General features: G+C 42.9%; 1 pseudogene; it reads left to right on the top strand.

Annotated features, from left to right (window-relative positions):
* Positions 1-380: 380 nt before the first annotated feature.
* Positions 381-17,287, top strand: LOC136540843 (uncharacterized; annotated as a pseudogene).
* The last annotated feature ends 413 nt before the right edge of the window (positions 17,288-17,700 follow it).

Genomic DNA, 17,700 nt, shown 5'->3' with positions numbered 1-17,700 from the left:
ACTTGTTCTATGTGTTAGCCGTGTGTGTAAAAAGGTATTGTACCTGATATCTACTAAGTTTGTTTTAGAAATGAAGCTAAACTTTAACCTTGAAGTTACAGTTGTATCCTATTTGTCTCTTCATGTAACATGAAAGCATGCCACTTTTAAATATTTGGTTGTTCCACAGTCTCACTGTTAGCAATGCTTGAAGTGCTTATTTGTTTGTCATGGTTAAAGGACAATTAAATTTCTTGTTTTAGATTAAGCTAGTACCCTGGTGGCATCACAACATGATTACTTGGAATTGCTTGTAGGATGACTATATAGTAGGGGTTAAGAAGGTTACATAGGAGCATGAAGAACATGAAGACGATGGGGAGCATGAAGAGCATGAGGATATGGAAGAGGTGGAACAAGGGCAAGGGCCAGAATATGAGCAAGAGTTGAATGCAAAGGTGTTGTATGAAGTGTCGGGTGGTTTGTCCACCCATGGGTGCTTTGCTATAGGATATGGCGCTGTTAGGGCAGCTAATGTCAGAGTAGCTGCGAAGGAGAATAATGTGAGTCAATCAAATCCAGTTTCAATGAAAGTGTTGGCCCAACAAAATGCAGAACTACAACAAGAAAATGCAAGGCTACATAATGAGAAGGATAGTGCGATGCAGCAAGGCAAAGTTGCTATAGACAATGGTAAGTATGTGTGTTGATAGTTTTTTTTCTACAGGCAAACCATTTTTCAAAATCTAAAATATTTAATGTCTTCACTATAGGCACTTTGTCGACGCTTAGGACTGGGATAGGAAATTCTAGAGGCATCCTCACAACTTGCAGCGGCAACAGCAGTGCAAGCAATTGTGAGTATAGCTAGCCTAACTTATTATCTTTTCTATAAAATGGCTATAATTTTGATGTGGTATTCAAAATGGCAACATGCAGTCCACCATTGAGGAAGTGGCCTCATCTTGATTCTTGCGTCTGGACTTAAATTGAATTAATTGAGTACTAATGGTAAGGTAGATATTTGCATTGGTTCAGTTCCCATGGATCGAGACTCAGTTGATATCACTAGCATCTCTCGTTTGGACCAGCCTTGCACTTCGATGAAGTTTCCCACATTCCTCAACCCCACAAGCTTCTTCAATTAATTTCCATGTCAGCCCAAAAATAGGCTCACCATCCTCTTCATCACCACCTTCAACAAGCCATCCCTGAGATTTAGTTGCTTCGGTTCCCAAAAGAGGATCCATGTTCTGATTCTTCTTAGCCATCATTTTTTCGCATTCATCCTATTATTGTACTGAACAAATACAAGTTGGTTGAGACGCTCACATGTCAGCTTGTTCCTTTTTTGTATGATTCTGCATAAGCAAATTTGGTTTTAGTTAACAGTCTAAAATCACAAGTTATATAGACATAATTAGAGTTTATAGAAGCACAAAGAGTCAGGAGGCTTACAGATTCAAAACGGCTCCAAGTCCTTTCACATCCAGAAGCACTAGAAGTTAAAGAAACAATCCTTATGGCCATTCTTTACAGAGTTGGAACCTGTGTTCCATAATTTGTCCACCATGTTGCTACAAGTGAAAATACCAACATATATCAAATTATTGCAGAATTAGTCCTTACAGCCAGGTTTTATATCAACTTAAATTACACTAAAATAAATTAGAAGGTGTAGATTCTAGCATGGAAAAAATGTTGATGCAGATTCTAGCATGGAAAAAATGTTGCAGTAGATTCTAGCATGGAAAAGCACGTTGCTACAAGTGAAAACAGCAAGGTATATCAATGTACTATAGAATTACCTAGGTTGAAATCATATTGCTTGCAGCCAGCCTTTGCTACAGGTTTTCCAAAGTGACCTTGTTTCTCTCTAAACTTGCATAGCTCCTCATTGAGCACTTTGTTTTCCTTGTCATAGTCACCATGGTAAAAGATCTCAACAACAGTGAAGAATCCATCCATGATTTCCTCATTCTTGAAGATGGAATCATCATTGTAGCTGTAATATCGATTCAAAAAATAAGCAGCCTTATGCAATGGAGGCTTGATCAAGAGGCATTGTAAAATTATCCATAGGCCCTATTTTCCTAATGGTCTTCCCTCCAGCCGCATCAAACTCTGCTATGTTGGTGTCCTCATCAGCATCCGGCGCACCATCAAGATCCACAACATCTCTAACCTCTTGTTGTTGAGTAAGCCTAGACTTTTTAGCCTTTTTTGAGTCATCTATGGCTTTCTTGCACTTTTCTTTATCCTTTTCTGTTGATATTTTGCAAGGTTTAACCTGCATGTTTATTATTTAAAAAAGAAACATTAAGTTCTCAGCAAGAATATAGAATCATGGCTTGATAGAGAATAGATATAATATATTAACCTCACCACAAATCCCAGCAATATGGAGCTTTAGCCTATGTATTCCTATTGTCACCTGTAGGCCACAATACTTGCATTTGATCACATTCAAGTTGTTTGGATCCACCAACACTCCATACTCCCACTCAATGTCACTAGAGTTCCTCTTTAGGATCATGGGTTTGCTAGTGGAACCAGAAGGATTAGATGCAGTGGATGACATCCCGCAACTATAAATAATTTAATGAGCAAACTTTAGACAACTATTTAATAAGTAACTAGGAATAATTTGTTGAGCAAACTACAATATACTAGGCAGCCATTTATTTAACAATCCATTTATAACTATTTAGTATTTATCATTGCATTCTATTCTATTAGAAAGGAGCAGCAGATGCAATCTTGATGTGTGAGATACTCCATGTCCAGTTCTAAGCAGATGCAATCACCACGAAATTTTTTAATACAGCCATCTCCTTTAGCTGCACTTGTCTGAATAATACAATTACTAAGATACTCAGCAGAAAGTGTTCCCAATTTACAATTCACAAGCTAACTAGTTATTTATCCCATTTGCACGTGTCCAGAATTGCCCCAAAGGCCAAAGCTAACCAGGCAACATGCATCTAGTCGTGAATGGCATCCAACAAAGAAGCTGACATAACTGAAAATCAATGTACAGCAGGAAAGGCTAACTAGCTAGGCTCAATTTCAATCAGTAAGTGAGCACATATCTGAAAATGGAGAAGCACAACAAAAACTCTAGGAAAGTGTCGGTGCGGGACCCATAGGATACCCCACACGGAAGGGAGAACTAGTCTAACTAGGATTCTTCTCCTGTAATCTTAGTAGTAGTATTACTCTGTAATCCTACTAGGAACTCTCATTGTAAACCGACTTAGACTCTGGCCTCCTGACTATATAAAGGAGGGCAGGGCTCCTTGGATCAGGGGTTCAGAGAATAATTGTACAACACAACACTTTACAATCAATCCAACGCAAAGGCTAACGCCGATTGGATGTAGGGCTATTACTCGATCAAAGATCAAGGGTCCGAACTAGGATAAATCGGCTGTCTCTTGCGTTTACCGTCGAGTTCCGCATACGCTGAAGCCCAAACAAACTGCCCCAGGTACCCCCGTGGTAGGCTATCGGTGGTGAAACATCGACAGCTGGCACGCCAGGTAGGGGTTTTCGACGACTTTACACCTGAGAGCTCAATGGATCTCGACAACATGATCTTCTCAAAGGGATCAACCTTTATCTTTAGTTCATGGATCTGCGAGGTAAGCGACGATGGAAAGCTCCAAAACCATCTCCTCGAAGATTCAGATCATCATCATGACTTTTTCATTTCGGCGACAACGACAGATCAGCTTGCTGGAAGATTTGCGTAGCTCATGATATCCAATCTGACTCAGATTTTGTGACTTCATGCATCTGATTCTAACTCAGGTTCCACTTCTGAGATAGAGTCTTATCCGAGTTCTTTCAGAAAACTGAGTTCTTTTCTGACAAAGCTCTGGAACACGACATCAACCTATCAAGAACACTTCTCGGAGTACACTCAGAGTACTTTAAAGAAGTTGGGTCCTCTTCCATTCGAACTCCACAACATGGCAATGTCTTATCAGACATGGCCCAAAGGATCCACCAATCCGGTGCTTAGAATGCCACTGAAAGGAGCCTAGGAAGGTCTCGTTTTAACTATAACATCTCAAGATTGCATCATCCACTGGCCGGGTTCTGTTCCTGAGGATAGCGACACTCAACTAGTCAACAACGTGACAACAATAGTTCTACCCTACCAAGAAGGAGACTTGATCTGTGACCTTGAAACCTCTACTGAAGTTATCAACAACTCTGGCAGTACGAAAACCATAGACGATGATAGAACAACTCACGCTAGAGAAGTATTTATGATTTACCACCCTCAATCACCATTAGTCCCCCTAGAAGCACCCGATGTCAGGTCTTCAGATGAATCTGAATCCAACATATCACCATTTATCTAGGGGCACGATGGTGAGACTAAGAGTCAGAGGCAAGCTAGAGAGAGAAAGAACAAATTGAAACAAGGATGTCAATGTCGTGCTAAGTAGCGAAAGGACACTTGGATCAAATATGAGTCAGACCTAGCCGAGTACAATAGAAGAAAATCATAGCGAGAGGTCAAAGAAGGACGAGCAGCAAATACACCCTACGATAAGATCCGAGAAGCACTAGAAGAACTCAAGGCGACTTCATATCCCAATGAAAAACAAGAACAGCTCTAGGACTTCCTCCGATCAACAGTCCTTAGGACACATGATGGAAGGGCAACATCTCATGAACAGGAAGATCAAAATCAAAGGAAGTCCGCTTTTGAAAGACTTGGACCAAGTGGAAGTCATAACATAGAAAGTTGAAGAAATCATAGTCAAAACAACCAAGTCGAACAACCAAGAAAGGCCAGAAGCAAAGCACCTACTCGGACAGCCACGCAAAACTACTCTCACCAAGACAACAGTTGGCAAGAAGGGGGCGCCGAATTAGAATACACAGAAGCCGGAACGCATGATAGATTCCCCTGTTTCATAAATAGACTTGCTTCAATACGACTGCCTCATAAGTTCAAGCCATCCAACCACTCCAAGTATGACGGTAAGACTGAACCAAAGCAATGGCTCAGGATTTACTCGCAATCGATTAAATTGGCCAGAGGAGATGATGACATCAAGACCTTGTTCTTTCCCATGGCCTTAGAAACCATGCCACTGCAATGGTTTGACAAATTGAATCCAGGATCAATCAAAAATTAGGAGGACTTGCAAAGAGCTTTCTATGAAAATTTCATGGGTATCATTACACACCCAATCACCCACGTAGAGTTAAAAGGAATCAAGCAAAAAGGAGGTGAAAGTCTTAGAAATTACTATCGACGATTTGGCGAACTACGAGCTCAAGTACATGACATCACACAACGAGAAGTAATTGAAGCTTTCTCTCATAGAATCATGGCTAGGTGGCAATTTCAAGATTTTTGCAAAGGAAACCCAAGAAACAATGAAGAATTTAGATGAACTGTGGAAAAGATGATTACCGCAGAGGAAAAGACATGAGAAAGATTCCTGGATAGAAACAACAGAGAGAACCCGGACAGACAAAATCATCGAAACAATAGATAATAGGAAAGAAAATGTGGACCAGACAACACAGTAGCAATGGTTGACAAATCAAAGAAGTTTTCAAAACCTAGAAGGTATGACGACATTGAAAACATGCGTTGCATCTTGCACCCCAATGGAAAGCACACCATTGGAAATTGCTACACCTTCAACGAAAGATACACAAAGAAAGATAGTAAAGGGGACAATAAAGAAGAAAATCAGAAAAAAGAAGGAGACAACCATGAAGACAAGGGATTCCAAAGATCCAGGGGGACGGTAGCAGTGATCTTCACCGGGGCCCCAGATTCCAGAAGCAAGCATTAAGAAAAGTTAGCTCTACGAACCATCATGGCAACAGAGCCGGCCACTCTAAGATATCTCAATTGGTCATAGTATCTGATCTAGATTTCAAGAGAGGACCAATGGACTAGCGTAGGGAACATAGGCCATTACCCACTGGTTCTAGATCCAACTATTGCTGGAATGACTATCACCAAAGTACTAATCGACGGGGGAGCTGGACTCAACATCATTTTTTCAGAAACTCTAAGGAAGATGGGACTACAACTCACTGGGATGATTACATCGACAAGTACACCTTTTTATGGCATAGTTCCCGGCAAGGCAGCCATGCCACTTGGGCAAATCACTCTACCAGTTACTTTTGGGACTCCCTCGAACTACCGTATAGAGTTCAAGTTTGAAGTTGCAGACTTTGATTCATCATACCACGCAACCCTTGGGCGCCTAGCACTAGCAAAATTCATGGCAATACCGCATTATCCGTACCTATTGCTTAAGATGCCAGGACCTAACGGTGTCCTTTCTCTTCGAAGCAATTTGAAGTGCGCCTTCGACTGCGACATTGAGGCAATCCAAATTGCAGCCAAAGCACAAGCCGACAATGGTAGAAAAGAAATAGCCACTATTGCCGCAGAAATAAGCCAAGAAGAATTAGAGATATCGGCTAAAAAGCCCAGCATCCTCGCACCACCAAAAGAAGCCGATGTCAAGCAAATCGACCTGGGCACTGGCGATCCCTCCAAAACAGCAACCATCAGCGCCCACATCTCGGCAAAATAGGAACTCGCGCTCACCAACTTTCTTCGAGACAACAAAGATATCTTTGCTTGGAAGCCAGCTAACATGCCAGGTGTCCCAAGAGAGTTGGTTGAGCATAGAATTGATATCAATGAAGGCTCCAAGCATGTAAAGCAATGGCTATGACGATTCTCACCCGACAAGAAAGCAGCAATTAAAAAAGAAATCACGAAGCTATTGGCCACCGGGTTCATCAGAGAGATCCATCATCTAGATTGGTTAGCAAACCCAGTTCTAGTATAGAAAAAGAATACAGACGAGTGGCGTATGTGCGTTGACTACACAGATCTCAACAAACACTGCCTGAAAGATCCATTTGGGCTATCGCGCATTGATCAGATAATTGACTCAACGGTAGGATCTGCCCTATTATCCTTTCTTGATTGCTATTGAGGATATCACCATATTGCATTAAAAGAACAAGACCAGAGCAAGACATGTTTCATCACTCCATTCGGTGCCTACTGCTACAAGACCATGTCGTTTGGACTCAAGAATGCTGGAGCCGCCTACCAAAGAGCTATTCAAACATGCCTTGGTGATCAGATCAGTGAAAACATAGAAGCATACGTGGATGACATAGTGGTAAAGACAAAGAACCCAGATGCACTAATTAAAGACCTAAAGCAAACCTTCAAAAACCTGAAAAGATGGAGGTGGAAATTGAATCCAAACAAATGTGTATTCAGAGTTCCTTTAGGACAACTACTCGGATTCCTGGTCAGTCATCGCGGAATCAAAGCAAGCGCCAAGTAGATTTGAGCCATAACAGAGATGGGCCCTCCTCGAAGTGTCAAAGATGTGCAGACACTAACAGGCTGCATAGCAGCCCTTAATCGTTTCATATCAAGACTGGGCAAAAAAGGGTTACCTTTCTTTAAATTGCTGAAGAAGATAGACAAGTTCGAGTGGACAGAAGAAACCAACGAAGCTTTCAAGAAGCTCAAGGCATACCTCATCTCCTCACCAGTTCTCACACCTCCGAAGAAATACGAAGATACGATGCTATACATTGTGGCAACTTCTACGATGATTAGCACTGTGATTGTCGTGGAAAGAGAAGAAGGGCATGTATATAAAGTACAACGTCCCATATACTACATCAGTGAAGTACTGTTAGAATCAAAAATCCGGTAGCCACATGTGCAAAAACTACTCTACGCCCTCCTGATCACTTCACGCAAGCTTCGCCACTATTTTGAAAGCCACAGGATTACCATGGTGATAGATTTCCCACTCGGAGACATCCTACACAACAGATATGCAACGGGGTGCATATCTAAGTGGGCAGTTGAACTTGGCGCTCTTAATATCGATTTCACCCCATGGAAGGCAATTAAATCTCAAGCCTTGGCTGATTTTGTTGCCGAATGGACAGAAATTCAACAACCTATGTCAAGTACTATCCTTGATCATTGGAAGATGTACTTTAATGGATCACTCAAGCTAGGCAGAGCTGGTGCAGGTGTCCTCCTAATTTCTCCAAATAGAAAGAAACTCAAGTACGTCCTTCAGATATTATGGCAAGCTACAAACAATGAGGCAGAATACGAAGCCCTCATACATGGGCTACGAGTGGCAATTACCCTCGGAATCAAATGTTTACTTGTTTACAGAGATTCAGTAGTAGTAATCAATAAAGTCAACAAAGATTGGGACTGCACCAAAGAAAACATGGGCGCTTACTATGCTAAAATACGAAAGCTCGAAAAACATTTTCAAGGATTAGAAATTCTACACGTCCTGCGCGATTCTAATATTGCGGTAGACATCCTTGCCAAGCTTGGATCAGACAGGGCAAAGGTCCCACCCGGTGTATTCATAGAGGAGTTATCAGCTCCTATCAAACAACCTGGTGAGATAACCCCTAAAATCTCAGCCAAAGACACCCAGATCTTGGTAATCACCACTTCATGGACACAGGTTTTTATTGATTACATCAAAGAAAATAAGTTGCCAGTGGAAAAAGAAGAAGCTACCCGAGTTGTTCGTAGAAGCAAGAACTATGTCCTAGTAGGAGACAAGCTCTACAGAAGAGCCACATCATCAGGAGTACTCCTAAAATGCATCTCATTTGAAGAGGGCAAAGAGATCCTAGATGAAATACACTCAGGTTGCTATGGAAATCATGCCGCTTCAAGAACACTAGTTGGAAAAGCATTCCGCATCGGTTACTACTAGCCAACCACTTTGAAAGACGTAGAAGAACTCGTCAGAAGATGCAAAGGTTGTCAAATGTTCGCAAGACAGGCTCATGTGCCAGCTCACAACCTCATCTGCATCCCACCTGCTTGGCCTTTCTCCTGTTGGGGGCTGGATCAAGTAGGACCCCTCAAGAAAGCAAAAGGCGGCTTCGAGTACATCTTCATAGCAATTGACAAGTTCACCGAGTGGATTGAATTCAAACCGCTCGCAAAATACAGTGCAGCCAAAGCAGTCGAGTTCATCCAAGACATTATGCACCACTTCGGCATGCCCAATCAAATCATCATGGATTTGGGTTCTCCCTTCATAGCCATAGAATTCTAAAGTTGGGCATAAGACTGCGGCTTCAGAATAGATTATGCATCAGTCGCATATCCAAAGGCCAACGGATAGGTCGAAAGGGCAAACGGACTCATACTAGCTAGATTAAAACCAAGATTGTATGAAGAACTAATAGACTATGGATCAAAATGGATTGAAGAATTACCCAAGGTTGTATGGGGGCTACGGACTCAAATAAGTAGAGCCACCGGATACTCACCTTTCTTCCTAGTGTACGAATCAGAAGCAGTACTACCCGCAGACTTGATCTAGACATCACCAAGGATAGAACAATACGACGAAGGAGAAGCAGAACACACCTAAAGATTAGAACTTGACAGTACAGAAGAAGTCAGAGTAAACGCTACCCTTCAATTAGCAAGATACCTCTAAGGACTAAGACGCCACTACAACAAGAATACCCAGTCTCGATCATTACAAGTCAGAGACCTAGTACTAAGAAGAATACAAAAAACTGACGGACGCCTTAAACTACTCAGTCCATGGGAAGGTCCTTTTATCGTCACAAAAGTCACCGGACCAGGCACATATAAGCTGATAACTGAAGACGGAAAAGAAGTCAACAATACATGGCACATCAGTCAGCTACAAAGATTCTACACATGAAAAAAAAACTCAAGGGAAAATATGTATACAAGACACAAGAGATCAACGATCATGATCAACAAAGATAGCGCTCATCAACAACATATGTACTATTATGGCTTATCAACGATTCACGATCAATAAAGATGGTCTTTCCACCAAATATATGTCTTGTTATGACTTTCTCCGAAGTTGTCTTCACTAAGCAAAATGGCTAAAACATGCCTGAGTATATCGGCCGAGAGCAAAAGAGCTAAAAACATGCTTGAGCCCACCGATGAGGGTAGCTAACAAGCTAACACACGAACCAAAAAGCAAAATGGCTGAAAAGACACCTGAGCATATCGGCCGAGAGCAAAATAGCTGAAAAGACGCTTGAGCATGCCGATGAGGGTAGCCAATAAGCTAACACCCAAACTAAAAAGCAAAATGGCTAAAAAGACACCTGAGCATACCGGCTGAGAGCAAAATAGCTAAAAAGACGCTTGAGCCCGCCGATGAGGGTAGCTAATAAGCTAACACCCGAATTAAAAAGCAAAATGACTAAAAAGACGCCTGAGCATACCGGCCGAGAGCAAAAGAGCTGAAAACATGCTTGAGCCCATCGATGAGGGTAGCTAACAAGCTAACACCCGAACCAAAAAGCAAAACGGCTGAAAAGACGCCTAAGCATACCGACTGAGAGCAAAAGAGCTAAAAACATGCTTGAGCCCGCCGATGAGGGTAGCTAATAAGCTAACACCCAAACCAAAAAGCAAAACGACTGAAAATAAGCCTGAACATAAATCAGAGCAATTTCAAGACAAGACCCTCCAGCTCCTTGTTCCAAATAGCAAGAGGCTCGGAGGCTACACTCAAAAGATCCCAAGAAGCGCTACACGGTTTCGCTCAAGAAAGCACTTGGACAACGCTTGTTCCTGCTCAACAAGACTTGGAGAAAACAAGATGAGGCTTCCAGAGCTCTACCATGAAGTGCTCGGGGGCTTGCCGGTCCTAGGATATTTTTGCAACCAGAGATAGGACCAGATGCTAACCACAAGAAGCGCTACACGGTTTTGCTCAAGAAAGCACTCAGACAACGCTTGTTCCTGCTCAACAAGACTTGGAGAAAATGAGACGAGGCTTCCAGAGCTCTACCATGAAGTGCTTGGGGGCTTGCCGGTCCTAGGATATTTTTGCAACTAGAGATAGGACCAGATGCTAACCACACTATGAGCCAAGCCGAGAAGAAGAAGCTAGAGATATCCTAAGTCTTTTTAGTACTAACAAGAACACAAAGTTTATCGAGACAATGGTCTACACTGGGTTGTTTACAAGTCATAGACAAGCACTCGATAGATCAAGGAAGCCTGCCAACCTACATATACCGAGTTCTTTACAAGGTACAAACTAAAGCCAGAGAAGAACATGACAGATCAATGATCTACCCAACCCGGGTTGTTTATGAGACAAAGAAATACAAGCAAAGAAGACATCAACAAAGAACAAAAAATCTCCATTCAGTTTTCAAGTATAGTGTTTTGTTACAAAAGCTAGAATACAAGAGTCGATTACATCAGGCATTGTCATTAGGAGAAGAAACATCAATGTTAAGATTATCTACAATCTTCCTAGCTAAGTCATCGACCTCAGGCTCCAACCTCTCAACAGTATCCAAGTACTCTTGGCTCTCGGCTTCATCAGCAACCTTGGACAAAGGAAAGTCTGGAGAAAGAACCCGGACCTGGGTAAGGACATTCCTGGTACATAGATGGGCACACCTCTTCACGAACCCCTGGAAACGAGTCAGCACTTGGGGAATAAATTGAGCCCAAGATTGACCGTCATCCGCTAGAGTCTGAAGAAGGTTGGCTACTGACCGAAAAGACTTCCACAAAGCATTCTAGTTATCAGTAGCCATTGCCAACCTACCAGTCAAGTCTTGAATAGTCTTTTGGGCCTACATAAGATCCCTATTAGCTCCACGCCTAATCAACTTAGCAAGTGTAAGTTCTTCTTCAGCTCAAGTAATTACCTCCTCAGCTTTGTTGTGGTTAGTGTAGACGAGTGTCTTCATCTCTTTGATACGCTCTGAGAGCTTCTACTTTTCAACTCGGAGAGCTAGGCGAAGCAACAAAAACAAGTCAGCAAAAAAGGAGGCCAGAATACAAAAAGAAACAAATAGAACCCGCAATACCTTTGCACTTGTTCTTCATGGACTCCACCGTAGCATCCTTCTGCTTCTTCGCCTCTACCACCCGGGCACGAAGAGCCTTCTCCTCCTTTTGGTGCATTTGGTGCTCAGACTCCAACTTGGCCTAGAGGATGTCAAGATCGGCCTTCAGGGCGCTCACCTCAGAAGACAACTTTTTCTTGTTTTCAGACGAGAAAAAAAAGCTAGTATGATCATAAGAGAAGGACTGAGCAAAAAGAGACAAAGAAAAACAAGACATAAGGATAGAAGAAAAATGAACATCCAAAGAAGGAATGGCAGAAAAACTTACCTAGAGCTTTTCCCTAAAAGAAGTCATAAGGGTCGATAAGCTTCCCCAGGCAGCAGTTAGCTCTGACAATCGATGAGTGGCATCAAACTACTGCACCATGTCATTAGCAAAAGGCAGACCACCAGAGGCGAGAGAAGGAGAAGGAGAAGCCGGCTGAGGTGAAGAAGGCACGACTAGAGCAATCTCCTGGGAAGCCAAGGCTAATCCCTTAGATGGACCCGCCGCCATGGCCACGGTCACTTCAGGAGCTGGCAAATCAGCAGCTATGGACTCTATCCCCCTCACAGCCACCTCGGCACCTGTGTGTTCTGAGTCCTAAGACTCAGTACGCAAGGGCGCACTAGAGGTTTGACAAGAAGTCGACTAGAGGCTCGGGGAAGATGAAGGCCTAAAAGATGACAAGGAAACCTGTCAAAAAAGAATAAGAAAAAAGAAGAACAGAAGCAGAGAAATAAAACTAGAATTCACTCACTCAGATATCCTCTTCTTCATAAAACCAAAAGAAGACCTCATAGGGGGAACCACGGCAGCAAAAACATCCCTGCCACTCGGCGGCAGGAGCAGCATAGCCGATACCGGAGCCTCGAAAGAACTCAGTACCGAAGCTACAGAAGAACTCGATACTAGATCTACGAAAGAACCTAGTGCAGGAGCCTCAGAAGAATTGATACCCGATGACCACTTACTACAAAGAGATCAAGACAAATGTCAAAACAAAAAGAAGGTTTCAACTACAGGAAAATAAGAAAACAACTCACCGCCGCATGATAAGGGGTGCATCATCATGCTCTTCTTCCTCAGTCTCGACCAAGGCCACCATAGCACCAGCTAAAAAAGGACAAAAGTACTCGGTTAAAGACAAAAACAAGCAATAGAAGGACAGACCGTATTAATGTGCTCACCTAAGAGCATGCTAGCTATAACTTGAGTACCTGCAGAAGTACTCGACTGGTGAGCTTTCTTGGCAATGGGCACACCAAAAGAAGAACCAGCCACTCGCCCCTTCTTGTTGACGCTACGAGCAGCTCAAGGAACTAAACGAGGAACGTACTCTATATATACATCAGGGTTCATGGAAGAAACACCAGGAAGCATTACGGTGGTTTGTGACTTACTGGTTAAAGAAGCCCCAGCAAGACTACCCCTAGCCCCTACAATGGTAGGGAGGTCATGAAGGGGAATCAGGTCAATGAAGTTACGCCTCGATTCCTATGAAAAGAATAAGGCAAGGAAGATTAAGAGAAAATAGATACAGCTAAAAGAAATACAAAAAGTACCCGCACAAAGAGAAAACAACTTACAACTGGAGGCGAGTTCTTTGCACAGTACTCGGAGATGGTAAGTGGGACAATGCTTGCTCCTTTTAGCATATTCTAAAGGCGCTCGAGTACCTCCTCGTCGGTCAACTCAAGGGCAGGGACCATGCATGAAGGATCCTCAGCCCCAGAGTACTCGAAGCCAAAGTTCTCTCGCTCCTTCAGAGGCTGAACATGACGGCGAAGAAAACTCAAGATGATTCCAAAACCAGTCAAGCCCTACTGCTTTAGAGTGCTTATTCGCTCAAGGAACGGCTAGATCGCCTGGAGCTCATTCGACGTCAGGGAGTTCTTTTCCCACCGGTCTTTAACCGAGGGACCAGATCTAGAATGAACGGCGAGAGAAGGAATCAAATTGGCAGCATAGAACCAGTCAACATGCCAATCCCTCACAGAATCAACTAGGTCATAGTCAAAGAACTTGCTTTTAAGACCCTGGCAAAACTGAATCCCGCAGCCGCCAAGAACATTGGTGTCTTCACGGTGGGGTTGAGGCTTTAGATGAAAGAAGTGACGGAAGAGAGAAAGAGAAGGAGGAATTCCAAGGAAAGCTTCATAGAGATGTACAAAAATAGAAAGATGGAGGATGGCATTGGGAGAAAGATGATTCAAGCTAACCCCAAAATAATTGAGAAATCAATGAAGAAAGGCGGAAGCAGGAAGGCAAAGTCCAGCACGGATAAAGGAGACAAAAAGAATGATCTCACTAGGACCTAGAGCAGGGACCCGATGCTCACCTGGAGCTCTCTATTCAGCAATGTCCTTGCTCTGGATCAAGCCATCGCTGACAAGCTCGCAAAGCTAGTCTTCAGTTGTTGTTGGAGCTGGCCAAAACTTCTAGGCAGCCCTCATGGCCATGAACTCTTGGTTCTCAATCACGGAGAGGGATGACTCCTCATCCACAAAGGTTTTCTAGGACTTGCTCGCAGCTTTCTTCCTACCCATGTACTAACGGAGGCAAAAAGGCACTAGGGAAAGAGAAGGCACGGATGGCGATGCACAGATGGTGGCGGCAATGGCGATGGCGGAGTTGCAAAGGCTAGGGTTTTTAAGGCGAAGGCAGAGTACCAAAGAAAAGGAGGACAAAGGCCTTTAAATAGATTTTACATCGATAAAAACATGGCCCACCAGGCCCATTAAAACATGGTGTGAGAACGCAACGGTCCATTTACTGACACAGCTAAAATGACGGAAGGGACAAATCCACACAACGGTACAGTTCAACGGGTGGATTTCAGACTTATCCATCCAGCAAAATGGCAGAGTTACCATATGGCTGCAAAAAGAACTCATCAGCCATGAAGCAATAGGAGGTTACCTCACAAGGAACATAACAAGCCAGTTCTAACATAAAGAACTCGAGAATCTCATAGATAACCAGGACATCAGCAGAATAAAGAATGATAACTCAGAAGACAAGATTCTCTCTATTACAAATGACTTCAAAAGATACAAGATTACACATCTTACAAGACCCAACGAACTCAGAAACAACTAGGCTCTGGAATGACTACATGTTCCAAATCGCTACTCGGTAGAACAAACCGCACTCGGCTACACTATTTTCTTCAAAGGACGAACGTAGTGCACCCAAGGCAGAAATCAGCAGAACGGTAGGATAACATGGAGCAGAGAAGGCCGGTAGGCATCTGTCTACCCAAGTCTGATGTGATGCTAGATATGGTGTTGATCTACACCAGACAGTCTCAAGACAAGTGGCGAGGATCAACCCAGAACTGTCAGATGAAGGAACGAAGCCCACATCACAAGACTTCCTCCAACTACTACCACGTACATCCTGGTACATTGCTACTATGGGATTAGCCTACCTCTAATCCCTATCACAAGACTCCCTCTAGCTATGGCAAGACACACAAGAACTGCAAAATAAACCCGGGGGCTGCTCTACCTCACAAACTACAATATTCATGACTACAGAGACATTAGAACAAGCAACAGAATGCTCAATGAATCAAAACAACACTCTAGAGGGCTATTTATAGACTGAAGGAGCGGTGCACATGGACCAAGAGCACCAACGGAATAAGCCTAACAAAGGACACAGTGAAAAAACAGAACTCAATAATGAAAGGGAACTCAGGCGTGAAGGAACAGTACTCAACAACAAGCATATTCGGGAGAATATACCAACACAGTACAACCCATGAACAAAAGGCATTTACACTCAACCACCATCATACAACTACACCTGACAAAAGCAGACTCTACATCTAACAACAGCAGACTACTAGAGAATATGCCAAGATTCTGTATCTGAGCTCTTTTTGAACAATGCTCGGGGGCTACAACAGGGGAAGTTTTCAATTCATTGAACGACTCAAATTCAAGACCCTCCAACTTTTTGTTCCAAATAGCAAGAGGCTCGGGGGCTACACTCAAATAGGAATTTTCAAATAGCATAAAGATTCAAGATCCTCCAACTTTTTGTTCCAAATAGCAAGAGGCTCGAGGGCTACACTCAGTGAGTGCACTTTTTTATTCAAAAAGCGCACATCACTCAGAAGACTTCTTCAAGACAGATGACTTCAAGGCCACACGACGAAAAGAACCTAAAAATAGCTATATCCGAGCTCTTCTCGACAAAGAACTTGGATACACGCTCGGGAGCCCTTCGATGAAGAATCAAGGTGATTTCAAGAAAAGACCCTCAAGCTCCTTATGCCAAACAGCAAGAGGCTCGGGGGCTACATCCAAATGGGAGTACTTTTTTCTTCAAAAAGGTACACACCACGTGAAGATCTCATGAAGCACTACATGGTTTCGCTCAAGAAAGCACTCGAACGATGCTTGTTCCTACTCGACAAGACCTGAAGGAACAAGACGAGGCTTCCAGAACTCAACCATGAAGTGCTCGGGGGCTTGTCAGTGCGGGACCCATGGGATACCCTGCATGGAAGGGAGAACTAGTCTAACTAGGATTCTTTCCCTATAATCTTAGTAGTAGTATTACTTTATAATCCTACTAGGAACTCTCATTGTAAACCGACTAGGACTCTGACCTCCTGACTATATAAAGGAGGGCAGGGCTCCTTGGATCGGGGCTTCAGAGAACAATTGTACAACACAACACTTTATAATCAATCCAACGCAAAGGCTAACGCCGACTAGACGTAGGGCTATTACTCGATCAAAGATCGAGGGTTCGAATCAGGATAAATCGACTGTCTCTTGTGTTTACCATCGAGTTCCCCATATGCTGAAGCCCGAACAAACTGCCTCGGGTACCCCCATGGTAGGCTATCGGTGGTGAAACATCGACAGAAAGCAACTAAGCAAGCACAGACATTCAGATCTACTCATGGAGAGAGTGCAGAACTAAGGTCTAATTTTCATAGATCTGATTCCCTAAAATAGGTAGCACTGTTCTGGAATGTGTTTACCTACTGGCTGTTGTTGGTATCTAGAAGATTACTACTACTACTTGTAGCAATCTAACTAATATTTCTCTTCATATATGTTTAGGCCACTGGTCTTCTCATGTTGGCTCGAAATTGACCAATGATGACAATGCCACATATGGCCACGATGAAGACAATCTCAATGCCGCATATAGAGCTGCATTGGAAACACTGAACCGAAACCATGCATGAAGGTGGGAGTCATCACAAACAGATAATGCCATTTTGTGTTTGTAGAAGCTGTTGGTAGTTGCCACTTCTAACCTTTAGATAGTAAAGGTGTAGCCAACAAGTTGATGCCAGTTTTTGGGAAAGATAATCAACTAGTTGATGCTTTTGTGAAATTATTATTTATGTAACTATGGATGCAAGACCTATGGACATCTTAATTATATAGCTGTGGATGCAAGACCTATGGGCATCTTAATTTGTGGCTGTTGATGCCAACCGTGGGCATCTAATCTATATGTATGGCATGTGGATGATGACAAATTGATGCAATATATTTGTGTTCTAGTTGAAAACCTTATAGAATTAGATGTCATGTTTGTGCCTATACTATTATCATGAATATCGTATGAAATTATAAATAAATGAGGTGCTTCTATGGCCTGGTGACTGTAATTATTTCCTGTCGGTACGTTATAATTATACTGTTGGGAGAGGATGACAGAAAACTATAATTCTCCTATCATGGTTCTGTCGACAGAAAAACCAGAATTTCCTATCGGTACGAGTTTATTTTTCTGACGGTTCAACATCG

The sequence above is a fragment of the Miscanthus floridulus genome, chromosome 2 (genome assembly GCF_019320115.1).
Source record: "Miscanthus floridulus cultivar M001 chromosome 2, ASM1932011v1, whole genome shotgun sequence".
Lineage (NCBI taxonomy): Eukaryota > Viridiplantae > Streptophyta > Magnoliopsida > Poales > Poaceae > Miscanthus > Miscanthus floridulus.
The sequence above is the reverse complement of the archived record's forward strand: the minus strand, read 5'-3'. Positions and strand labels throughout refer to the sequence as shown.